Raw genomic sequence first — 25544 nt, forward strand, 5'->3', positions numbered from 1 at the left:
AAGTGTGTCTGGGGCTCCTGTTTGGTAACGTGGCTGTGTGCTGGTCCCCTGGCTGTCTGTACATTCTTGCACACACACGATGGATGGAGACACATGGAAGCCGGGGAATTAAGGATTCGGAGGGCGGCGGGGAAGCTAATGCGTTGCTTGTGGTACTGGGAAGAAATTTCGAGAGGAAACTTTAAATATCTATCCACCAGTAAACTTGCAAAGCTTCTGCAAGGAGCAAATGGAAAATGCAGGCTAGGCATAATCAGGTAACTACGCTTTGTGGTCAGAAAGCCAGCTCTGAGGGCTGAATCAGTCTGCAGCGGAGCTGGAGAGCCGGGTTAGTTTTCTGTGTGTTTGGGGGTGTGTTTGTGGAGGAGAGCAGCGGGGGTTGGTTAAAAAGCAGAGAAGAGGCTGCGGGAGCAAGCAGGCTCTGAGATTCCGGAAAGCTGTCCTAAGTTGAAGGGAGAGAGGCGGTAGGAGTCGAATGCTAACGTTCTGTTTCTTTCTCTGGGAAGCCGAGCCCTTTGGGCTGCAGTCAGGGCCGGGCTTGCCGAATTGTGGTCCTGCTGTGCTGGGGGTGGGTGGGAATCCATTTCAACCTGGACTCCCCTCGCTGCACCGGAGGTTGGGGGAGCCCAGCGCTCTGTCCCAGCTCCCACCTCCCAGCAGGCTCCCACCTCCCAGCAGCCGCTTTCCCTGCCCACCGCCTGCCCTGTCCTTTGAGGATCTGGAGTGCGCCTAAGACCCCTGCGTTCTCAGTGACTGAGGTGGGCAGAGAAACTTTCCCTGGTGGGTGGCCCAGCTCCGCCTCCCACAGGAGCCCACTTGGGAGCTCAGTGCTGGCTGCTGCGTCCCCAGAGGAAAGTTGGCTCCAGGTGGGCGGGGGTGGAGAAGGCTGGGGAGTCCCACCCATCCGGTTCCCTTCCCCACTGCAGTACCTGGCTCTTGCGGTCCCCGTCACTAGTCCCTTGAGTTCCCCCTGAGGGTGGTCTTTGGGGACTCCCCTTGCCGGAGTTGCAGAGGCGTCCACACAGACCCACAGGAGGTGGGCAGAAGGACCAGGCTGGGAAGGATCAAATGCCTGCGAACCCTCGGCTGGGGCTCAAAGAGCGGGGAAGGGGACCCTGGAGGGCTCCGCAAGGATGCAAGGAAGTCCATCGTATGGGATCTCCTTGCCCTGCAGCTCCCAGCCTTGGGGGTGGGGAGCACGGGCCTCAGGGTGTCCCTCCTCCCCCACGGGGCAGTGGGTGTGAGCGTGAAGGAGGCCACGTGGAGGCAGCCCTGACTCCTCTTATATAACATGGAGCAGAGGCAGCATGCGTGTGTGTGTGTGTGTGTGTGTGTGTGTGTGTGTTCACGTGCACCCCTGCTTGTACTTGGGTGAACAGGGGCTCACCCAGTGAGATCAGGGCCCCAACTCTGGCACTGGGGAAACTGAGCCCAGAGCCAGGCAACCTCCAGTAACAGCTTCCATCATGTAACCCAGAAATGTAAACCAAATGGGGGCAGGGTGGAGTCAGGGGTCCGGAGGAAGGGACAGGGAAGGTCCCAAGACCTCCATCATTTCCATCTGTCCTGAGGTCTGAGTCTCTTCCATTTTAACCTCCGACTGGAGACAATTGCCAAAATTCCACCATCCACAGCCCCACTGGCAGCTTGCCAGGAGCCCCAGGGCCATACTGGATTTACATATAAATTAGCATACGTGATTTTTTTTTTCATCAGAAATAAATGCAGGGAAGCATAATATTTGCTCATACTTTGAATCATTCCCGAACCGATGAGAAGAAAATGGGGGTGCGAAGTTCTCCCCCCAGGGAATTCTGATTGTACACTCTTGTTGCCATCTTGGGTGGGGATAAGGGTGACTGGGTTACCCCAGCCCTCCTCACATTCTACCAAATCCTGAATTTCCTAAGACGAATCATGGCCTTACTTGCACTATCCACCTCGAACCAGCTTTCAATAGGCTTCGATGTGTCAGAAAAGAACCGGGCTGCCCAATTTCAAGGCAAAGTGACCCCCAAGACCCACCCCCCACCCTCGCGAGCCACGTGGCAGTTGGACCAGCCAAGGTGACGTGTGTTTTCTCTTTCAGGGCATGGGAGCTGGGGTGGGCCAGTTACCTCTTATCAAACTCACAGAATTACTCAGGCAGCCAGGTCTTGCCTGCAATAACCCACCCCTATTGCCTTGACCCGGTGGGACTAGTTAGAATGCAGTACACATTCTAAGGCAATTTTTTTCTTCTCTGTTTTTGTTTTAGGCTGGCTCTTCCTAGAGCCCTTACTTCCTGGGCTTCTCGCCTTCTTGAAAAGGTGTTGGGGGCTAGGGGTGGTTGATGGACCCCTCCCTGACCTGCTCCTCACCCCATTCCACAGCCACCATGATCCAGCTTAGAGGAGGAGGGAGTCAGCCCTGATTAGTGATAGGGAGAGGGTGGGGGTGATTAGCGCCCAGGGGCTCTGGCCCTAAGACGCTCTGGGGTTGATTAGCCAGAGCTCCTCCTCGGCCCTGGAGCCAGAGAAGCTCCTGGATGAGGCGCTGTCCTTTTCAGCTCACCGCCCACCTCCTGCCACGGAGAGGCTCAGAGAGGAATGGCTGGTGTACGGCATCTTCTCTCTTTCCAGAAACCCGACCATTTCTCCTTCGAAGGATTAATGCTCCTTTCAACACCTTCCCAGGAACTGGGCTAGATTCCTGTCTTACCTTTCTCATTTTCTCTCATCTCCTCACTCACATCCCATGTCAACTACCTGCCCACATACACAGCAGCAGGGCAGAGGGGAAGGGAGAGGAAATGGAGCTGGGTTCCCCTCTCTTTCTCTGTGCGCCGGCGACACGGACACGGTTCAGCTGGGCGGATCGGCCAAGTTCCTGCCACTCACAGCAAACACTTGGGTGCCAGCCGCAGCCTGAGCTGGGCAACGCTTCTGAGATGGGGGGAGTGGGGGTGACAGATGAGACCATAACAATGTTTACTGGCAGAGTGAAAAATCGGTTTGGGGAGATGGGCTCCTGGGCCTGATGTAAGTAAGCATTGTGGGCACTTGGAAGCATGGCCAAAAAAAAAATTAAGGGGAGATGACAGAGGAGCTTCACAAAGTGAATGCCAGCTGCCAGACTTGGAGCTTCCAATGGGGGAGGCAGGGGGGCCACGGGCAAGTCGTGGAGTGCATAAGAACTGCAGCTTCCCTCCACTCTTCACACCCTGGGACTGCCCTCCGGGCATTGGATGGAGGTGGGCGCAGAGTCCCAGCCAGGGGGGCTCTCAGGTGGCAGTTTCAGGCTAGTCCTAGGGCTGGCTCTTCCCTTTCATCACTTTTAAAGCCGAAGTGAGCCCTGGAAACCCTTTTCCGCAGCTGTGGCCTCTCCCCCTGACTTCCGTGGTTTCTCAGTGGCCTCTCTTGTGGCACGGGGCTGAAGGGTGCGGAGCTGTGTCCCTGGAGGGCCTCTCCTTGTTCCCTGCTTGAGTGCTCCAAGGGCACTGTCCCTAGCAGCTCCCTGAGGACCTGCCCCTGCTCCCTGGCAGCCCTGAGGTGCAGCAACCCAGGCTGGGGCCAGCTGCTTGTCATGGATGGGTCACACCAGTGTTGGCTTCAGCCACGTTTTATCCCTCGGGATGAGGTGTGCTCTCTGGACATCCTAAGAAGGGGTGACCTGCAGGACAGGTGATTCCTGCATATGTAAGAAGATGCTGGAAGAATGATGTGCGATGCTCTCACTCTCTCCTTATGGTGGAAACACTTTGGAGAGGATGATTGTGTCGAGGATTTGTCTCTGTTCCAGATATTTTATGTCTGGAGCTCATGGCCTGCTCCTGCCCATCAACTAGAAAGATGAAGGTGTAAAAAAAAAACAAAAAAAACCCACTTTGCTTTATATTTAACCTCAGCAGAGGTCCTATGGACCCTTCAAACACTGTAATGGGCGTGCCTGTCTGACTGATTTCCAATCGCTTCAGGTGGCCTGAGCACAGCTGGGTGGGGAGCAGGTACATCCGAACACAAAGTTCCCCATGACTTCCGTAGGTGACGATACTTCCCTCTGGGAAGTCTCCCCACCTGTCTGCCAGGCCGGGGAGCAACTCCCCCAAGGGTTGTAAAGACTCATTAATGCTTGTAATGCAGCAAACATGTGGTGCTAAGTGGAGCTCCACGCTGAGCCTGCTGGTATTTACGCAGCTCCTTTCCTTTCTGCTCTACTGGCTTGTTACATGTTTACTTTATGTCTGTAGTCATTTGAAATTCAATAAAACTAATTACACATAAAAAATGAAAACATGCAAAAATAAGGTAATCGATGGCCTGCAGGTAAGATGGAGTCTTGGGTACCACATCCTCCGGGGTGTCTCCTCCGCCGACCCGTTGGCTCGGCCCTCCTTCTCTTAGAGGGTGCGCGGTGGAAGAGGACCAGAGGGGATTTAGAGGAAACACGCGGGACCACGCCTCCTCACCCTTTCCTAGTAGGAGGAAGACTTTAGCCAGGAGGTGTCAGGGGGCGGGGCCCATGGCAGAGGGGCGGGGCCCTGGGGGAGGGGATATGGGAGGAACCAGGAGTTTCAGAGAGTAAAAACCAGATGCAAGCTGGACTGGCAAAGGGTGGAAAGAAGAGGCCCCCATCCTCTGCTTTGACTGATTTTGTTCAGCAACCTCTAGAGCTTATGTTTTATGTATTTATGTGTGTGTGTTTCTGCAACCTTCTGAACTGAGCCTGCCCTTGCTATGGCAGCTTAAACTTGCGGGAGCGTCCGTAGAAGAGATGTGCGCGTCCCTCCACCGTCCCTTTCCTTCCCTCTCTCCCCTCTTCTCCCTCCCTCCCTCTTTCTGCCCCCTCTCCCCCTCTTCTCTGCCCTCCCTTTTCTGTTTCTCGTGGTCCCTTATTCTTTCTTCCTTTCATTTTTCCTTCTCCTCCGTGGGAAAAATAATTGATCAGCTGACAGATCTGGGTCAAGCTGGTAGGGGCTGCTCTGCCTCATGTAGGCTTGCCTAGGAGAGGGGGGAGAGGGGTCTGTCCTCCCAGGTCACAGGAGCCCAGCTGATAGACTGCAATGGTGGTGCGGGGTGGGGGGGGAACCAAGGAACCAGTGGGGAGTTCATGTCCGTAAGGTTGGCTGCGATCCCACTGAAGGCAGCCTCCTCAGCTGTTGCGTGTCTGATACCCCAGGGTTCCACATCCCTTTTCCCTTTGCCTCTTTCCTGCTTCTGTTCCACTTGTACCCCCTACTTGTTCCAGTTTCTTCCCTCATCTTTCTGCTTGCCCCTCCTTTTCTCTTCCTTCCCAAACCAAGACAGGAGATCACAGAATCTCCCCCGCTTAAGTCATATTAGAGAAATGGCCTTTTGTTTATTTGCAAGAAGAAAAACAGAAACTCTGCCAGAAGAGCTCTGTAAGTCATTTGCAAACTGCAAAACAAACCAACAGCGCTTCACATTTCCATTGCTGAGAAAAGAGTATTTCAAGAGAGACTGTCAAGCTGAGAAACCAAATATTGGAAAACACATTCTTCAGCTCTGTTACTAACGACATCTTAGGTTACTAAATTTGATTTTTTTTTTTTTTCGGCTTCTTGAAGAGTATTGCCCTTTACAGTAATAAAGGACTGTTCAAAAGATGGACTGGTTTTGGCTTCAGTAGCTCATTCAAATTCACTCTCCAGAGGTGCCTCCTTGGCTTCATCTTGGTGGTGTCACCAAAATCCAATTCAACACAGACTAGATCTGGTTGTTTACTTGTGCATTGGTTCAGTCACCTGGCGAGTGTTTATTGAGTTCCTATTATGTTCCCTGCATTGTTGTAGGTGCTGGGAATATATCAGTGACCAAACCAACTAGAGTACAATCCCCAGATTTGATTTGATTTGTCATCCTTTTTAATCACGTTGGGAAGAACCAGCAGGAATATCAGAAGTAGGGGTGGAGGGGTGCTGGGTGGCATAGTCTTTTGCACAGTTGCCTGTGCATATTACGATGGGTGGCAAGAGCACACCAATCCTGGAGGCTTGTTTTTAGATAGGGAGCGTGGGAGAGCAAGCGCAGCCAGGCTCTGGGTTCATCACGTCAGAGGTGCTACCTCTGTTGCTCCATTGTGACTCCTGGCCAGAAGGGCTCAGGGTGTGTGATTCTCCCTCCCTTGGCACGTGGCAGCAAAAGCTGCTGTGAGGTGCTGGCTTGGTGACCATTGGCTCTTGTCATTGTCATTCAAGTTATTGGTTGGTTCTTGGCACCACTGCCACCCTTGCCAGTGGCCTGTCCAATGCCTTCATACCCTGCCTTCTGCAGAGAACTGGATGGCCAAAGACAGCAAGGGGTGGGGGTGCTTACGCAGGCACAGTGGGGTTTGCTGAGGCAACTGATCAGGGTGAGGCAAGTTCAGTTCATGGGACCCTGAGGGTTTCCTATTTTAGGGTGGACTTAAGATGACCTCCTTTCTGAGAACCCTTTCTTTGCTACCTACTCGTGTGCTCAGTCATTCACTGAGCCCACCAGTCTTTTCTGTTCATGGGAATTTCCAGGCCAGAATACGGGAGTGGGTGGCCATTTCCTTCTTTGCTACCCACTCATCACACCCTGATTTAGGGTTCCTAGAATGACAGACAAGCGTCATCATTCATTTGCTCTCTGATGCTATAACTGTGGTTGGGACATAGCCTTTTTTCAGTCGTCAGCTTGTGTTTTCAGCTGTATGCACCCAAAGAGAATCGAGCTTCCCTTCTGCTCACAGTGTGTGTTGTGGTTGCCCTCTGAACACTTTAGGGGGGTTACTCACCTGGCTGCTTCTGTCTGCATTTCCATAGTGCTGGTGACTCTTCTTAGCATTTCCCCTGTAGAAGTACAGGTAAGTACCTTTCTCATGGATCCACGATTCTTCAAGTCAAGCAACCTGGAGCAATCTGCCTCTACTGTTAGGAGGTCCTCATGAGACAGGTGCAATGTGCCTTTGTTTGCAATACTCCCATTTTCTAAGCCAATGGTCCTCAAATTTGTTCTACCATGGAATCACCTGAGGAGCTTTATAAAAATGCCAATGCTTGGACCCCATCCCAGAACGCTTACATCAGCATCTCTTTGTGAGATGTTCTGATATTTTCCTGTGCTCTCTAAGAGGTTCCAACCTATGGCCAGGTTTGAAAGCCATACCTCTTTGGTTATCAGAAAACTTTCTCCAACCTGGGATAAGGCACATCCCTTCTAGGAGCCTCTGTCACTTCATCTCTAAAATTAAGCGGTTAGACTCAAAGATTTTCCAGTTTCACGTCCCACATTTTGCAATTCTGCAAATAGCCTTTCTGAGTCTAGTACTTGAAAGGTAGTGGTGCTAGGAGAAAACATTCAGAAGCAGTGTCTGTTTGCAGGAAACTAAGAATATAAACAGCCACAGACGGGCGACCACAGTCGGAACATGTGATGGTGTGTGTGCACACAAACAGTGCACACTGTATCATACACACTATCACGTATCCACACGTGCCTGTGTTTCTCGTCTAGAAGGCATCCTTCAGGTGGGAGGGAAGGACAAACGAGCCACAGCATTTCAGGTAGGGGGACTCAGGAATGAGAATGATCGATCCCATAGGAGAAATTCCGGAGCCTTGGAATGTGTGAATGTGGGTCAAGAATGGATGTGTTGGAGCCTGATTTAGCGCGAGCTAAGTGATGGTGGGTCTTGGCAGAAGCTCCATTCATAAGTGTGAAGATTTCCATCTCTCTCTCCTGGCCTCCACTCCCGCTCACTCCCCAGGAACCGGCTACCCAGCCTGCTGCTTCCATCTCTCTCCTTCTCACTGGCAACAAAGGCTCCGTGCTCAGAACCCCAATGGCAGTTTGGCAGCTACTGTGTTAGGCTGAGGGAGGCTGGCTCTTGCCTCCCAGCCAGGTCAGACCCTGCAGCACAGGCAGGAGGGAAAGCATGCCTGTTTTGATGGAGTCAGCAGGAGCAGACAGCACAGGGGGAGCAGAGCTACCGTGCGGATTTGTGCCAAGTATAGTCCCTGGGTAACTCACGAAGTGTTTCCACTGCTGTGTCAGCCAGGCAGAGTCACAACCAGCTCAGGCCCAGAGAGACTTTCATGATGGTTTATTTCAATCCCTCTGTTGGAGCTCTAACATCCCAGTGGTGCAGCTGCAGTGGTCTCCTCACTTCTATCTCCAGTGTAGGGAACTTGCCTCTCTCCAGAGCTACTGCATCTGACTGATCAGGAAGACAGGGAGACAAAGGAGAAGAATCTGTCCTCTTATTGATTCCAGCCCCTTGTTCTCGATCTGGAGAGGAAACACAGCATAGTCTTTGGATGGTCTGGGCCCAAGCTTTGGCTCTGCCACTTTCTAGGCTGAAACTTTTGGCGATTTAATCAACCTCTGAGGGCAATTCAGTTCCCTCTTGTACAAAACAGAGCTAATTCTGAGACTTAGGTTTAAGGCTGGTGTAAGGATTACATAAGTTACTGCAGAGAAAGTGCTCAGAACACTGCCTGGCACACAATAAGCTCTCAATAAATATCACCTATAGTATTACGAGTGCTGCTAATACTACTACCCACAGGACGAGACTGGTTTTTCTTCGACATGACTTTTCTTCAAATATTTGAAAACACGATTCCCTCCCCTTCTCCCTAAGTTAAATATTCCAAGCTTTTCTCCTGTTTTCTGTATCATCATTCATAGAAAGCATGCCGATGGCCCTTTCCTAAAATTATTCTGGTTATGCTGTTTTCTTCTTAAGGTAAATCTCTTCCCCGTGTGCTTTGAGTATTATAGAATGTAGCCTCACCTGATTCTAAATCCAGATAAAATGAAATCTCTGCTCTCTGAAAAGGCATGAGCCGGGGGTGCCAGCCTCTCTCCAAACCCTTTGTCCTCTGGTTCCCTGAATTCCTAGGGCTTTGCTGCAGCTTCCTCCTGGTAAGTGTGTGCCTGCTCCCTCTACTGATGGCTGTCCTGTCCACCTGGCAAAAACTTGCTATGATTCAAGACAGAACTCCCAGCTCAGCGTCTCTCCGAAGCTCATACTGCCTCCTTTTCTGCCCCCCACGGCTCTGGTGCTTCCTTTGGTCTTTGCATCTATTGCGAGTTGTGTGGTTCCCTGCTGACACCTGTCTCTGTCAGTGGACAGTGAGCCCCTGGAGGTCTGGGACTGCCTGTGTGCCAGCGCACCTAGCCTAGTACCTGGCACACAGCTGATCAGTGTTTATGGATAAAACAGAAGGGGGAGAGAAAGAGACAGAGAAGTGCCCTTAGGTTTATCAGGAGCCAGAGAACCCTGTAGAATCCGGGTGAGCTATAATTACCCCTTCCTTCTCCGATGACTGTGTCATACTGTTCACACAACAACCTGACCTTGGAACTTACCCTTTTCTGAAGTCTGTTTATCAGATTCAACTCATCTCCTCCTCTGACAAGACCTCTTTGAGACTCTGAATATGAAACTACACACATCAGTCACCCCTGCTGGCGATCACCAGCCATAAACCAGATGTTATAGGTACACAGGTAGCGGAAATGAGCTCTCATTCTTCCTGGCTAAACTCACCCAAGAGCAGAAATTGGTCCCTCTAGAGGTCAGCTGGTCAGAAGCCTGGAAGAGAGGGCTGCTCTCTGAGGTGGCATCAGAGGGCAAGGGAAACTCAGACCTAAGACAAGAGGAGAGTGACTGGTGGGTTTTCTTTATCTAGAGAAGGTGAAGAGGTAAGTGCTTCTTACCCACTTCTTCAAACCTACTCTGCCTCCTCCTTCGCCACTCCCTACCCCGGGGGCATTTGACTGTCTTCTAAACAGCCAGAGGAGACCTGACCCAGGCACAGCAAGATTAATTGACAGCCTTTTTTCTCAGTGCAATTGGTGATGCAAAGACATCTGTAGTTCAATAAGCCATTTTGTCAATTCTGAAAACAAGAATAATCATTCTATATTTCTCTTTCCTTCCTCAAAACTTCTTAACAGAAGGATTTGAATGCCTTATCACCACTTTTTCATCACTTTCTGGCACTGCTGAAGCCTTGTCCAAGGCTAAAATAGTTTAATCACCAAGTCTGGAAACTTTTCACAGACTTTCTAGAGTTGTGGGAGGTACTTTGGAATTTGCCTGGTCTCCCACCTGAATAATGTTGACTAATTCCTGGGTCCAGCTCCAGGACCCCCAGAGAGCAGATGCTGTCTGAGTTGTGGTCCTGGTTCTGGCTGTCTATCCGAATCACCTGTGGAGATTGTTAGACGCCCAGGTTCAACTCACAAAAAAATCTCAGTATATGGATCAGAATGGGGTGAGGTCATCTCTACTTTGAAACACTTAGGACTTTCAGTGCAGATACAGCTGAGAATAACTGACACCAGCCCCCGTTTCAGAGTAGATAAACTCTGCAAGAAAGTACTGCTCAGTATAAATTCTACCCTTTCTCTTTATACACAGTGTTCTAAATTTGTTCAGGACAGCAGTATGCTTGTTTATAATACGCACCTCTGAGATTTGCTTAGAGCCGAGGAGTCATGCCATGTGAGTCAGGCCAATGGAAAGCAGGCGGAAGTTTCCCGGGTGGCAGTTTGAGGACTGCACTCAAGAAGCCTGTGCTTTGTGAACCCTACCACTCCCACAGCTTTTCTTGACTGAGAGACTGGCATACTATCTGGGGGCCCAGGAACCAACCTGCAAACAGAAAGGCAAAAAAAAAAAAAATTAAAAAAACACTTACAACCAGAATGGCAAAACAGGAAGCTCTTAGGTTGAACTAAATGAATTTGCTGTTTGAGTAAATCAAAGATAGTTGGATAGAAACAATTTCACATGGCTCCGTCTAACAGAAGGACCCCAAGTTCAAGATAACATAGCAGTCATGCCAGCTGTGCAATATGTATTTCCACACTTATTATTTATGGAAAATATTTCCATATAATTAGGATTCCATTACTTGTAGCTGAATACAATCCTAGTAAATCTACATGGAGCAAAAATGTGCCTCTTTCTGACTTATGCCAGTTCAGTTCAGTTCAGTCGCTCAGTCGTGTCCGACTCTTTGCAACCCCATGAATCGCAGCATGCCAGGCCTTTCTGTCCATCACCAACTCCCGGAGTTTACTCAAACTCATGTCCATCAAGTCGGTGATGCCATCCAGCCATCTCATCCTCTGTCATCCCCTTTTCCTCCTGCCCCCAGTTCCTCCCAGCATCAGAGTCTTTTCCAATGAGTCAACTCTTCGCATGAGGTGGCCAAAGTATTGGAGTTTCAGCTTCAGCATCATTCCTTCCAAAGAAATCCCAGGGCTGATCTCCTTCAGAATGGACTGGTCGGGTCTCCTTGCAGTCCAAGGGACTCTCAAGAGTCTTCTCCAACACCACAGTTCAAAAGCATCAATTCTTCGGCACTCACAGTCCAACGCTCACATCCATACATGACCACTGGAAAAACCATAGCCTTCACTAGACGGACCTTTGTTGGCAAAGTCATATCTCTGCTTTTCAATATACTATCTAGGTTGGTCATCACTTTCCTTCCAAGGAGTAGGCATCTTTTAATTTCATGGCTGCAGTCACCATCTACAGTGATTTTGGAGCCCCCAAAAATAAAGTCTGACACTGTTTCCCCATCTATTTCCCATGAAGTGATGGGACCAGATGACATGATCTTAGTTTTCTGAATGTTGAACTTTAAGCCAACTTTTTCACTCTCCTCTTTCACTTTCATCAAGAGGCTTTTTAGTTCCTCTTCATTTTCTGCCATAAGGCTGTTGTCATCTGCATATCTGAGGTTATTGATATTTCTCCCAGCAATCTTGATTCCAGCTTGTGCTTCTTCCAGCCCAGCACTTCTCATGATGTACTCAGCATAGAAGTTAAATAAGCAGGGTGACAATATACAGCCTTGACGTACTTGAGTTAGAGCCACTCAAAGTACCAGTAATATTGTGCGATCCAGTTTCCTTCTAGAGAAGACTGTGATGGACCCTAGTTATCTTATCTTGACATTCTTAGTTCCTTATCACCATTATCATGTGTAACTTCTAAACCACTAATCATTGTGATCGCTATCTTCTAAGAATGTTCCAGTTTGATGATGAGTCACTAAAAGACATTAGCAGATTGTTCCTGCTGTAGTTTGATTGGCAAAGTGGGGAGTGGGTTATTGCCTACTACACTTTGGACTTTATACATCAGACCACTTTATTATTACACTCATTTCTTTTCTTGTTCAGATATTCCACTCTATTGCTCATTGAAGTTGCACTCATTCCCCTGTCTAAATTGCTGTTATTCACGACCTCTCCCATCCTTGCTTTTATGTGTTTGAAATTTCATTGCATGTGGGTCCATTATTTAAATCCACTGAGGCTATTTTTGTATTCTGATGAGCTGTCACCGTTAGTTTCCTGTCGTTTCCAAGTGATATAAACTTTCGTGTCCACATCGCCAAGGTGAATGATTAAAAAACAGCAAAATCATAGATTCAAGAGTATAGCGGAGTTCTTACTTACATTTTTAGTTCAACTACTCCAGAGTGATTTACTCAGACCCCACTGTGTGCTAGCCATAAACAATAAGTCCTAGTTCTCACATTCAGTCAAGAAAAACAATTCAAGACAACATGGTAAGTGTTGGCATGAAAGCAAGTCTTGTTTGCCATTGCCACATCGAGATTTTTCAGGTCAGAGAACTCTTCTAGAAGGAAGAGATGTTAAGCTGAGACACAAATGTTACTAGATTCAACCAAGTAAGAGCAGATAGAAGTATTACAAGCAAAGGAATCAGCATATGCCAAATCCTAGAAATAGGAGAGTATGCTAGGAATTTAGGAATCCGGTACCAATCTGGCTAGACTGAGTGTGTTGGTGTAGTTTCCTGGGATAGAGCGGGGGTGGAGGCAGCTTGTAGGTAGAAAGACAAGGGGTGCAGTTAGAGAAGTAGTCACAAGTCACACCTTGAGTGTCTTTATGGTTCTTGTTAAAGATTTTATTCTGAGGGAAGAAAGGGTTGTGTGCCAGAGAGCAGCATGATTAAGCTTGCAGTGTTAATTGATAAATAACATTATTTAGGTTACTTAAAAATGTTAAAATGTTACTCCAGTTGCAGTGTGGGAATGAATTAAAAGACTAGAGGATGTGGCAACCAAGCAGGCATGAGTTAACCATGTGAGACTGACAGAGACAAGGAGATGTGGGTATTCAAGCGTCATGGACTTAGAGCAGGGGTCCCCAACCCCCAAGGCCACTGACAGCTACCTGTCCAAGGTCCATGGCTGGTCAGGAACTGGCCACACAGCAGGAGGTGAGTGATGGGAGAGACAGCAAAGCTTCATCTTCAGTTCCCCATTGCTCTCCATAGCTCACATTGCTGCCTGAAATATACTGTCCCCCATCTATGGGAAACTTGTCTTCCACAAAACCAGTGTCAGTGCCAAAAATGTGGGGACTCTGCTGACTTAAAGGATAGGACCTGGAGATGGAGAGAAAAAACAATGATGCACGAGAAAGCAAAATTGGAGAGGACTTCTCATATCTGGGTAAATAGGACACAGGCAGGTTTTAGGGAGGGTGTGATGAAAGCAATTTGGGTCTCGATGGTTTTATTGCTGTACACAGAGCTCTCTGATATGAAGTTAGCTGGATGAATCTGGAACTCTGGAAGATACTTGAGCTTGAACAAAGAGGGTCTTTGACACAGACACAATGGATTACCCAGGAAGGGAGATGATGAGAAATGGGGCAGACAACCAGGATTTAAGGATCAGGAAGGGAAGAGATCTTGGGGAAAAAAATGACAAGTAGGGGCCAGAGCATGAGAGAAAAACCAGGAGAGTGTGATGACATTGAGGTTAGAGGATGTGTGTTTGGGGCAGGCAGGAGCCTTAGCCACCACATCAATATTGCTGAGGATCAACTAAGATCAGACTTAGAGGCAAGAATATCTTCTATTCTCTTGGGAAAACAGTCTTTGGGGGTGAAGACATAGTGTAGGGATCAAGTGGGATAAGAACAAAACATGTGGATGATTATTTAAGTTTTTTTTTTTTTTTTTTTAAGGGAGATAAAGTTGTGACACCCATGGGAGTTGTAGTTGGAGAGAAGTTTGTTGCTTTTGGAAAACAGATTTGAATGCTGGTGGGCGGGGCTGGTAAAGGGAGGGTGGAGGGGAGATAGGAGGTGGATACCCAGGTGAGGGCCCTGGAGGAAAGTGGGGCTGGGTGGGCAAATCTTGAGCATAGGAAGAAAAATGGGACTTGCAGAGAAGGAAAAAAACAGCATCATTACTATTAAAAGTAAGGAAGGAACCACATATTTGAAAATATCCATGACCTTTGGGTTCAGACAGAAATGACAACCACACAGTGAAAGTGGTTTAAAGAAGATAGAAGTCTATCTCTCTGGCTACAAAACCACCCCTCTGTGTACCTGGCTGGTGCAGTGTTCCCAGCCTCAGGGACACTCAGGGACCCCACCCTTCCCATGGTTTGGATCCAGTGTACAAGGTCTAAGAGGGCAGCATCCTTGTGCCAGGCCATGGGATGGAAGAGGAGAAAGAATAAGGGGCAGAATGCATACACGGACCATCTCCCAAGGATGCTCCCTCCCTTGAGGCCATCACAGAATGTCCTTCCTCACAAGCCCTGGGCCAGAGCTTAGTCACTCGGGCACACTGAGATGCAAGGCAGTGTGGGCAAGGTACCATCCACTCTGGAGGACCACATGCCCAGGCAAACTCATGGGCCTGTGACCATGGAAGAAGGGGAGGGTGACTATTAGGAGCCAATTCATGTCTTATGAAAGGAGGAGTTTAAACATCCCTTGACAAGGACCGGAGGGGCCCCCATACAAGTGCATGATTAAGGCCTTACCACTTACTCTGCGGCAACTAACCATGGGTTTGCAACATCTCTGGTCCTTAGGGAAATGCAAATACCATAATTGATACTACTTAATACCTATGAGGATGGTTTTTATTTTTTAAAAATGGTGACAATATAGAGAAACTGAATTGGAAACTTGTGCACTGCTGGTGGGAGAAGGCAATGGCACCCCACTCCAGTACTCTTGCCTGGAAAATCCCATGGATGGAGGAGCCGGGTAGGCTGCAGTCCATGGGGTTGCTAAGAGTCTGGCACGACTGAGCGACTTCACTTTCACTTTTCACTTTCATGCATTGGAGAAGGAAATGGCAACCCACTCCAGTGTTCTTGCCTGGAGAATCTCAGGGATGGGGGAGCCTGGTGGGCTGCCGTCTATGGGGTCGCACAGAGTTGGACACGACTGAAGGGACTTCGCAGCAGCAGGAGCAGCAGCAGCACTGCTGGTGGGAAGGTAAAGTGGTCAGTCACCGCGGAAAATCAAAAAATCTCGGTTCCTCAAAAAATTAAAAATGGAATTACCATATGATCCAGCAGTTTCACTTCTAGGCGTATATACCCCCAAAATTTGAAAGAAGACACTCAAACAGATATTTGCATGCCAATGTTCACAGCAGCATTATTCACATTAACCAAAAGCGGAAGAAACCCAAGTGCCTTTCCAGGGAGGGATGGATAAGCAACATGTGGTCTGTACATACAATGAGATGTCATCCAGCCTTATGGAAATGAGTGAGTGACATTCTGACACAGGCTACAACATGGGTCCCCAGCCTCTGGGGTCTAATGCCTGATGATCTGAGGTGGAGCTGAAATGGAAATAAAGCGCACAATAAATGTAATGCTGTTGAATCAACCCCATACCATGCCCCACCCCGAACCGGTCTGTGGAAAAATTGCTTTTCAACAAACACTTTCTTCCTGGTGCTAAAAGGGTTGGGGACCCCTGGACAACATGGAAAAACCTTGAAGACATTATGCCAAGTGAAATGTCAGACACAAAAGGACAAATATTGTATGATGCAACTTATATAAGGTACTTAGAACAGGAAATTCATAGGCAAAAAGTAGAATCGAAGTTACCAGGAGTGGGAATGGGAGTTTATTATTTCATGGGTACAGAGATTCTGTTAGGAAGATGAGAGATCTGGGGACACAGATGGGGGTTATGATTGTACAACATCATGAAGGTTCTTAATGCCACAGAATCATACACTTGAAAGTGGTTGAAATGGTAAATTTTATGTGTATTTTGCCACAATAAAGACAAATGGAAAAACGAGAGCTGATTAGCAGTCCGTGGTACTGTATGGATGCAGGTAAACTTTGAAACTTAGTGACAGGAAGTTGAAGAAGTTTGCATCTGATAGCTTATATTTTCTCTGAGTGTAATCCATGGTAGGTTTATGTGCACACACTCGTGAATATAAATTTCCTGTGTATGCCTATAACTGTATAGGCTGGCTATTTTTTTCCCCAGAAAACAGAAAAGGACTGAAAATAGTTGTGTGAATAATGATGGAGAGAACTGGCTAGAGAATCAGAGGGATTCCACATAGTATTAATCACGCCTTTCCTCATGGCATTCTTTTTTCTCTGGATTTTAAAATTATTGTTATTATTATTGTTTTTACTGAAGCATTGTTGAAGTACAATATTATATGTTACAGGTGTACAGTATAGTGATTCATAATTTTTAAATGTCATGCTCCATTTATGTTACTGTGAAATGTTAGCTTTGATCCTCTTTTCTCCGGATTTGTAAGATACGATATGATCTACTCTCACCGTCTTTTCCATCTCTTTCCCCATCGTTGAGGAGATACACGACTTTCTCCCAAATGCTGTCAAAACTCATCTCCAACTCAGTTCTCACATGAACTCTGTAAGGAATTACTGAGATAGAGTTTTGCGTTTACAGTTTGCAGAGCCTATCCATGTAAAATATATTTCTTGATCTCCACACCAATCAAAAATTTCTTTTCTCATCGCAGTTCCATTGTTAACTCTGCCTTTAGAAACTGAGGGTTTTTGTTTTGTTTTGTTTTTTCCCTAAAGGCTTTATTTACCTCAACTGTAAATGGGATATTTAAACTTTGTTGAAATGTAGTTTTCATGTTTATGTGGATTATTTTCTGAAATTCGTCTCTCCATTCATACTGAAAAAGTAAAGCCAGGGACCCTAGGAGGTTTCTGAACAGTGCACGTGTTCAGAAGGAACATGTGGCTGTTTCTCCCCATGACAGCATGTGCACGCCCCTCCCCTCCTCCCCCACAGTCTCTCACCACTGGCTTCCATTCTGTTTCTGACCATCCCTTTGTCTCCAGTGCCAGCTCAGGCTGCCATCATTGTTCACAGGACTACTGTTGCCACTGAACGGGTCTCCTATACCAGTCTGCATCCCTCCATCTTGCCCATTACTGATTATCTTGCTACAAAAACAAATTTAGCCATTTGAGTGCTTTACTGAAAATCTCCATGAACTGCCTGCAGCTCTCAAGATAAAGCCCAAGTTCCTTAACTTGGCACAGGCAGCCCTTCCCCCTCTGCCCAGCCTGGGTCCTGCTCTGTCTCTCAGAGACTTTCTCGTGCTGCCCTCCAGCCCCACTGACCCAGACACTGACCCTGCACACTGACTTGGAAACTGACCCTGGAAACTGACCCTGCACACTGATCTGGGAGCTGACGCCTTTCCACATCGCAGTGACCCTGCAAAGCTCTCAGCCCAGGGATGTCCTTACGGAGAGGTCAACACCGTGAAGCCTGCACACACTTGTGCCAATGTTGAGAGGGGCAGACAGAAGACAGCCAGGAACAGAGTTTAAAAGGCTGGAAAAGAAGAACAAAGGGTTTTTGAGATCTGCTCAGATTCACCAATTCTACCCACAGAGTATCCCTCTTGGCAGTTTCCTTGTTAGGAGTCAGCCTTGTAGCCCAGGCATCTATTATGTCTGGTCCAATCTTGGTCCCTGAATCAGAAAGTCTGGGGCTTTCTGAAAAGGCAGCTACCTGTGTCTAGAGAAGCCCCTCAGATGGGTGAGTCACCCTAAATGTTGAGAACCTCTGACGTCAGGCAGTCGTGCAGCACAGGTGAGGAACTCTGATAGGAAGGAAGGACTCCCCTGGGGCCTGCTGGGGCCTCAGGGGAAGGGTCTCAGTTTCTCTGGAATATTCCCACCTTAGGAAAGAACCTGCAGACAAAGCAGACTTGGCGGTACGAAAGCTATAGTGAGTGAATGAATGTTAGTCACTCAGTTGTGTCTGACTCTTTGCAACCCATGGACTGTAACCCGTCAGGCTCCTCTGTCCATGGGGATTCTCCAGGCAAGAATACTGGAGTGCGTAACCACTCACTTCTCTAGGAGATCTTCCTGACCAGGGGATTGAACCCAGGTCTCCTGCATTGCAGGAGGATTCTTTACCATCTGAGCCACCAGGCAAGTCAATAGGAATATGTAAACTAATAAGAATTTCCTTTTGGGTTGCCAGCCTTAGTAGATAAAAATCCAGGACACTCCACTTATTTCCAGATAAGCGATGCCTAACTTTTAATTATGCATAGCACATACTTATATTAAAACTTATTTGCTGTTGATCTGAAATTCACATTGAAGGGGGCATCTTGGTTTTGTGCGATGTTCATCAGACACCTGCCTCTTGTCCATACATCTTAGACCTCAGGAAAATGGCCAGATCAGAATTAAGAGTCTAAAAGGTAAAAGTTTTCTTGGCTTCTCTTCTTTTTAATGGGGAGGTATGTAGTTTGGCAGTGGGGAGAAAAGAGATGGCTTCTCTTTCTGGCTCATTGGATTATATATAAAATCCACATTTGGGAAAGAAAGAGAAATAGAAAAACAGATGGTGGTTCAAAGTGGCCCACGTGCCAGGAATTCCCTCTTCTCAGTTGAGCTAATTGAGCACCTACTATGGTCCACCCCCCGAACCCACAATCCCACAACAGAACGAGGGGCCAGCTGCAGGGAGACCGAATTCTGTCCCTCGGGGCCCTGCCTCTGGGCAGCTTTTCTGCAGCCACTGGTTTACCTGCCCCAGGTGGCAAGATGCAGCCTCATAGGGTGGGGCTGTGGTGCAGAGACTGGGGGATGAAAGACGGGCTTCCTAACAGGATGTAGCTAAGGGAGCCGTGTGCTGACAGAACAATTTGCTGGTGCCCAGAATATCCGCCCAGCTCCGCAAAGCGGCAGCCAGGGCGTCAGGAGAAATTTCAGGATTTATCATTTGCCGGGGTGTCAGGCTTTCTGGGAGCCGCATGCTTTCCAGCGCACTTTTCCAGACCTGCAGCCTTGACAGGCTGTCCATAGAGGCTTCCAGAGCCTTAGGAATAACATGCAAAACTAGTCCGTTTTTCTCCCTTCCCGATCCACTGGTGTTTATGTAAATGACTGGAAAAGTAGTTTTAGGCTTATTTCTGGAGCTTAAGGGCTTGGTGAGAAGCCTATTATTGAAAAATCAGAAAACTGAAAAGCAACTTCTTAGACAATGAATTAGCAGCTCGAGGAGTATGTGTAAGGCCGAGTGCACCGTAACTGGCTGCCTTGCAAATAGGAACTCCCCCGGGACTCAGTCATCAAACACGTGGCAACAGGATGTCTGTTTCAACACAGCGAGTAATCAAAGGAGATTTGCAGTTAATCCAAATAGAACAGAGAAGTGTCCAAGGGAAGGCCAGGAAGAGGAGACTAGAAGCAAGGCGAGGGGCAGCCCAGAGCTTTTGGACCTGGAATGCCAAGTGCAACTGAGACAGCCTTGGAGGGCTGGAGGGTTGGGGGCTGACCCACTCAGCCCCTGAGGCACCAGCCACCCAGAGGGGAGACCGAGGCTTGGCTTGTGTTGATGCAAACGAGAACATGAACCCAGCGCCTGGCTCTTCTGCTTCACCAGCAAGGTAAACTTTGGGAGGAATTGACCTGGCCTTCACTGATTTGCTGGACATTTCTGAGTCCCAGACTGGCTTGAGGGGCAGGGGTCGGGCAGGCGGGGACCACTTGCCATTCAGGAGGTGCCCTTTGGGCGGTGGCTCCACACTGTCTTTCAGGAAACTGTTCCCTTCGCAGGGCCATCACGGTGGTTCTGAGTGTGGTCAGCACCACCTGGGCACTTGCCAGAAATGCTAGTTCTGGGGCCCCACCCCAGACTTCTAGACCAGGGGTCCCCAATCTCCGGGATCTAACGCCTGATGATCCGAGGTGGAGCTGATGTAATAATAATAGAAATGGAGAGCAGAATAAATGTAATGTGCTTTGAATCATCCCCAAACCACCCTCCCCCACCTGGGTCCATGGAAAAATTATCTTACCTTAAACCGGTCCCTGATGCCCAGAGGATTGGGGACCCCTGGTCTAGACCCTCAAAAATGCTGAAGCTAATGAGGCCCAGCTGTTGTGTGGCTTAAGAAGCCCTCCAGGTGACTCTGATGCTCACTGTTGTTGAAGTCTGAGAACCAGGGACTACTGTGCTCACGCGGGGGCCGTGGTATGGGCAGGTGAGGCAGGTTTGTCCTTCTTCGGCAGGCTTGTCTTCGAGTGCAGCCCTGGCCAGTTTCAGATCCCGGAGCAATTCTGTGCTCACCATCCCCTGTCCCGGTCCCCTCCTGGGCCTTTGGGGCTGTGGGGAAAAAAATGAAACATCTATCAAACACGTCCCAGTCCTCAGTGCCAGTCACCAGTGAATGTTTTATGTGTAATATTTTATTTAATCCTTTTCTACAACTTGTGAGCCGCGTTTTGCAAGATAGGATTTTATCACTGACAAAAATTTTGGCTCCAAAAGGTCAGATCACGGGGTCTGGATGTTTCCGGAGCCTGTGCTCTTTGTACCGAAGCCCCACAGCACCTCTGACACTAGCATCCTCTGCCCGAAGAAGCCCTTGGGTGCCGCCCACACAAAGCGCCTGCCAGCCTGGCAGAGCCCCGCTTGGCCTCCCACCTCCCCCACCCAGCCGGCTCCTTGCCTCATGTTAATTTCCCACCTGAGCACTGAGCACTTTATAAATAGCAAATCCAAAATGAATTTTCTACCAGCGATCATTAGCTCCCTTGACATCCATTAAACATTCTCGCAAGCAGAGTGAAGTGACAAAGGCATTGATTTTTACAGTGTGCTTAATAGGGGAAAGAAAGAAAGGTGTTGACAAGTCCCTTTTTTTTTTTTTGGTCCTGATATCACGAGGAATTTGAAATCAGTCAAATGACTTTTATCTGAAAAAAAGAAGGCTAGGATTGGGGGTGGGAGGAGAAACGGGTAGAGGGAAGAGGCTTTCTCAGTTTAGCCCATTGCTGCGTCTGTGACAGGTAAACATGAAGTTAGTTAGCTTGGGCTGGCCACCAAGATGAATATGTCAGATTTAATGCTTCAAAATACAGAGGGTCCTAGCTGGGGAGGGTGTGGGGACTGGTGGTGGGCGGGGGAAGTGAGCAGCAGCAGGGAGACGGAAAATCACCCATCTTCTGCTGAAACGACTGGAAGAATAAATGTATTGATGCAATAGTCAGAGTCAGAGAAGGCTGGCATACGAGGCACAGTAGCTGAAAATTCAACTTTGATTTCAATTTTCATATTTGTCAGCAGTAATTAGATTCACGAAATGTTGTGCCACTGTTCTAAAATACTAATAAGTAGAGGCCTTTGTAGTGTGGTTAATGGAGTCTTTTTTTCCTAGTGGTCTAGAAAAAATTTCATTAAGGCACAAAGTCATACTATATTACAGCGCTTCACCATCATGGACCCTGCTGCTACGGTAACACCATCGGAGACCGGAGCCCTCTGTCTGACCAGAGCGCCTGGCTTGGAAGGGGTCTGGGGCTTCATATGCCTCAGCTGTCCATTATGTTTGACCTGCACGGACCTCCGTGGGTCATGGGGGAAGCCAGCTGGCCAGAGACAAAAAGAGAAGCAAATTCAATAAAGCATCATCATTGAAAGGATAAGCCTGTGAGAGCAAGTGGAAGAGAGGACACGAGGAGAGGGTGGGCAGGTAGGCACCTGGCCCCAGCTGGGAAGTGTGGCTTCCACCCGGAGAGGAGGTCCACTCTCTGTCCATCTCCAGACTGGACCCCTCTGTGGCTCAACGCTGAAGCCCCATCAGTGCCGAACCCACATACCGCATGTCCCTCTCATCCCAGACCTGCTTCTGCTCGGCACAGGCCAGATTCTCTGGGGACAGGGTTTGCTGAAAAGGTTCAAGGTCTGTGATTTTTGAGTGACTTTTCCCTGGGGTGTCCTAACCTCTCTCTGATGTCCCGGGAAACTCCCTGTAGGCAGGATGTGCCGGGGGTAATTGCACCTGCCTGGGTAAGGGTGTAGTTTCCACATTCTCTAGAGAGTCTGATGGAGCTGGGGGAACTGGGCCACCCCTACTCCATTCGCTCCATCTCAGCACCACTCCCCTGCCGTCATGTTGGCCCACTCAGGTGGCCGGTATCTCTGGGACTGCTCAACAGACACAGCTACAGAGACAGCAGCCTCTTAGCTGGACTCTCGGAATCTAGTAAACTCAAGAACTCTGCCGTGATGCTCTCAACTCTCCTCCCCAAAGTCCTGGAGAGAAGCCCAAGCGGTCAGTCCTGAGGCCTCCAAGCAATGAAAGAAAGGAAGAGCAGAGGACCTGTGTGGCCTCCTCCACTGGCCCCACACTCCCTCTCGGTTGAAACTGCTTTGCTCAGCCCAGGAGAGGAGTGACTTGAGCTACAGCACCTGAGCCATGGGTGGGTGATGATGGAGGACCGTGTGGACGGAGGGAGCCGACCAGGTGAGCAGGAGCCATTCGTGGTGAAGGTAGGGTACATCCATCTCGTGAATGCCGGGCCCGCAGCTGGTCACCCTGCCTGGATCCCGCTCTCCTGGACCTTCCCTCACCCCCTACCTCCCTGTATGTGAGTCTCTGACTGTATCTCCTTCGCCAGAGCTTGCACACCTCCTTGGACCAGGCCTCCCCCGCCCCCCGCAATCCCCTCCCCACTGATCATGCTTTGGCTGCCGCGCCGCATCTCCCCAGCAGCATGTGCCAGATCTTATCCCTGGGCGGCACTTCAGGATGAAAGGAGGAGGGGATATTACATCCCCCAGTGATACCCGTGGCAATTGGGAGAGGCTTTTGTTGTGTCATTTCCTACCTCCTTCAGCCTATTAAGCAAACAAAAGTGCTTGTGGAATGAGAAATGTAAATGGCCCACGCAAGCCGATTAATCCTAGATGTACAATTCCATTAATAAGGCCGCTTTTTAATAGGCGGCTCTGGCAGCGGCGGCGGGCAGGCCAGGAATTGATGTATTCTTTGTAATTGTATTGCAACTAATAGGATGTGAGGAAAACGGTACCAGAGAAGCAGGTCTTTCAATACCGCTTTCTAATCAGTCGAAATAATGACTTGCAAGAGAAAGCCTTGAAAAGTAACGACACACAAAATATATAACATCATCCAGGGATGACCCATTCTTCCAAATCCTAGCTTGGGCTTCTTCCTTTCATTTCTTCTCCTGATCTCTCCCTGTCTGCCTCCCTCTTCCACCACAGGTGATCACCTAAACCCAGGCACTGGGCACGTCGAGCTGGGAGACCCACACATCCCCAGGCTCCAGCATTCTGGGATGCAGAGGTGCAGGGCCAGTTGGCTGAGATTGCTTTTGCCAACAATCTGGAAGTCATGGTGGGGAGCGGGAGAGAGGCAGGGTGATGGGAAGGGGAGGGGACTCTAGGAGGGACCCATGCTGGAGCTCACACACTTACCTGAGTGACTTTGGCTCGGTCTCTGCACCTCCCTGGGTCCCCTACCTGCTCCAAAATGCAAGGAATCTGAGTGAGTTTTCAAAGAACGGGTTGGGGGAAGCTGGAACCCTCGTATTCCAGGGATAAGAAGAGCCAGTGGCTGTGCCCAGGACCTGAACACCCATCGCCCAAGGCTCTGCCGGGCTCAGGTGTCTGCACTGGATGTGGCCCCTCCAGAGGTCCTTGCTGTGCATTCTAGTCACAGATAAACTAGTTCATCTCTCCCTCCTTCATGCCCCGATTCAACAAATACTGGCAGGGCGCCACGATGCGCCAGGCGCTGCTGTAGGTTCTGATCAGGCAGCAGTGAGCAAAACAGACTCAACCCCACACCTGCCCTCATGGCATGTGTGGAGTCCGTAAAGCTTGCGTTGAGCCCTCACTGCGGGTCTTATCAGGATGGCGCCTGCTCGCTGGACGAGACCATTCCAGGACAGGAACTGGAGTGCCGGCCCTCTGCTGTGGGCACAGTGGAGGAGCCAGGGCCCCCTGCCAGCCCCTCCTGGTCACTGGGTCTCTCTCCTGCCCATTTGTATGCGGGCTCTGACCCTCCCTTGTTCGCAGGCTGGAGAGTAAATATAAAAAGAAAAGGCAAAGCACATTTCAGTTGAAATCCCCAAGGAAACTGATGTGATTGCCGTACAGAAATGCTTCCAATAAGGGCAGAAAGGAATATTGCTTTTATAGCTTTGGGGACATAAAACATTTAGGAAATGTGATTGACTGGCAGGGCCTAATTTATCATTTATCTCGTTCCCTCTGCTCACTGCCTTCTCCCCACTTCACCCGGGCAGACAGAAACAGGCAAACTTTTTCCCCCTTTTTGCTTTCCTTTCTTCTCCTCTCTCGGAGACTTGGATTTATCATCATTCTGTTAAGCGGGAGAACTCCTGTGGCTATTTATAATTAATGCTCAGAAACCTGCCAATCCATTTAATGACACTGGCAGGTCAAGGCCCCCTTATAGCTCTCCATTAATCATCATTAGAACAGCTCTGAGTTTTTACATTCTTTTTAAATGTTAATTCACCTCTGTAATGCTCCTTTTAGTTAAAACTGTAAAGAGGCAAGTGGCTGGTGGCTCCGTGCTGCCCGCCGGGGGAAAGGCATGATAGAGTTGATAAAGCCCGCCTGGCTTCTTCTGTTCTTTGTCCTCCACCCCCTATCCTCGGCACCAGATGTCAACCCCATTTGTTCTTTGCGTGCCTACATTTATCTGTAGCAAAAGTGCCTAGTGACTTAAAGTTCTGGGCCAATCAACACACTCTGATGTCTTTGGACTCTGGGGGCAACAGCTCTCAGGGCAACAGCCTCTGAGGAGCTGCTAAGCCAGGGTCCTGACATGGTTTGGTGGTTCTTAAAGATAACAGGGCATCAAGGACTCCAGAGGTAAGTGGGGCTGAGAACTGCCCACATGGCTTTTCCAACACTCGCAAACAGGCAGCACACGAGCTGTTAAAAGGGGTCAGGGCACATGAATTCTCTGCTTGCCACTCGTCTCCCTTTGGCCACTAATGGGTTCTGAGATGTTTTGTGGGCAAAACATTTCATCTTCTCCCTCATGTACAAAATGGGGCCCACGTCTGTCCTGCCTAACAGATAAGGTTAAATCCATAAGGAAGAATTAGAGTTGAAATTATACTCAGCTTTGAAAACTGCTATATTGATGCACAGCATCAGGTTTCACCCTTCCCCACCTCTCCTGCCCTCTTAGCCTGCGTCATTAATACCCAAGTGTCTGTGCTCTCAAACTTCTGTTGTTGTTCAGGCACTAATTCGTGTCTGACTATTTGTGAACTCACGGACTGCAGCACGCCAGGCTCCTCTGTCCTTCAAGGATTTTACTCAGACTCATGTTCACTGAGTCAGTGATGCTATCGAACCAGCTCATCCTCTGCTGCCCCCTTCTCCTTTGGCCTTCAATCTTTCCCAGCATCAGGG

General features: G+C 48.9%; 1 protein-coding gene and 1 pseudogene across 4 annotated transcripts in view; both read left to right on the top strand.

Moving 5' to 3' along the window:
• Positions 1 to 25544, top strand: part of NTM (neurotrimin) — a 964763-nt gene that overhangs the window by 519 nt on the left and 938700 nt on the right. The gene's annotated exons all lie outside the window — the stretch shown is intronic.
• Positions 14728 to 14842, top strand: LOC147342194 (U6atac minor spliceosomal RNA; annotated as a pseudogene).

Source organism: Bos grunniens, chromosome 29 (genome assembly GCF_055505025.1).
Source record: "Bos grunniens cultivar Pamir isolate PY7600 chromosome 29, Bosgru_T2T1.0, whole genome shotgun sequence".
Classification (NCBI taxonomy): Eukaryota; Metazoa; Chordata; class Mammalia; order Artiodactyla; family Bovidae; genus Bos; species Bos grunniens.